Consider the following 759-nt stretch of genomic DNA (forward strand, 5'->3'; position numbering starts at 1 on the left):
TTAAGGGAACTCACTAAGCTTTCGTGCTTACAGTTTCAGTTTAGTTTATGGTTTCAGGTACATCGGGGGATCGCGGCAAGGCTAAGGTGTGATCGTACAACTCCTCATCTTCTGTTATGATTGCTAGGAAAACTCTGATATAAACTATTTTGGAAACAAAGTTGTAATGATTATTGATTTAAAGTATTTTTGAAAAGTTTAAATTTGGCTTGAATTTTTGGGTGTTACATTTTCATGACATTCACCCCGTCATAAAATATAGATAATTCTTGTTGTATGTTAAGGTCATTTTGAGGGCAGTTTCTTAGTAACCTTTTATAACGCTCCCATGCCTCATAAAGTGACTCACCCGACTGTTGCTCAAAGTTGGCTATTGCCTTCTTGAGTTAAGATATTTTTGATGGTGGGAAGAATTGTTCCAAGAATTTCTCACGCATCTGTACCCAAGTAGTAATTACACCGGGTGGAAGTGCTTTCAACCAATCTTTTGCGGCACCCTTAAAAGTAACAGGAAACATCCTTAATAAAATTGTCTCTCTAGGAACATTTGGGATATTGAAATAATATGTAATGTCATTGACCTCGTATAAATGCTTATAATCATCCTCATGATCCTTCCCAAAAAATGGCACATCCTTAAGTGCAGTAAGAATGTGTCCTTTCAACTCGAATGTTACAGCAGCGAGAATTGCGGGTTGTACTAAACCAGGACCAATATCGTCTCTTATCCGCTTCTTGTATGCCCCCATGGACATATCA

At 37.7% G+C, this 759-nt stretch overlaps 1 non-coding gene across 1 annotated transcript; it reads left to right on the forward strand.

Annotated features, from left to right (window-relative positions):
• The first annotated feature begins 282 nt into the window (after positions 1–282).
• On the forward strand, positions 283–389 carry LOC145056076 (small nucleolar RNA R71). Its single transcript, XR_013685614.1, has one exon. It is a non-coding gene; the product is annotated as a small nucleolar RNA R71 (small nucleolar RNA).
• Positions 390–759: the final 370 nt, after the last annotated feature.

The sequence above is a fragment of the Lactuca serriola genome, chromosome 5, assembly GCF_051521515.1.
Source record: "Lactuca serriola cultivar US96UC23 chromosome 5, Lser_US96UC23_V15, whole genome shotgun sequence".
Lineage (NCBI taxonomy): Eukaryota > Viridiplantae > Streptophyta > Magnoliopsida > Asterales > Asteraceae > Lactuca > Lactuca serriola.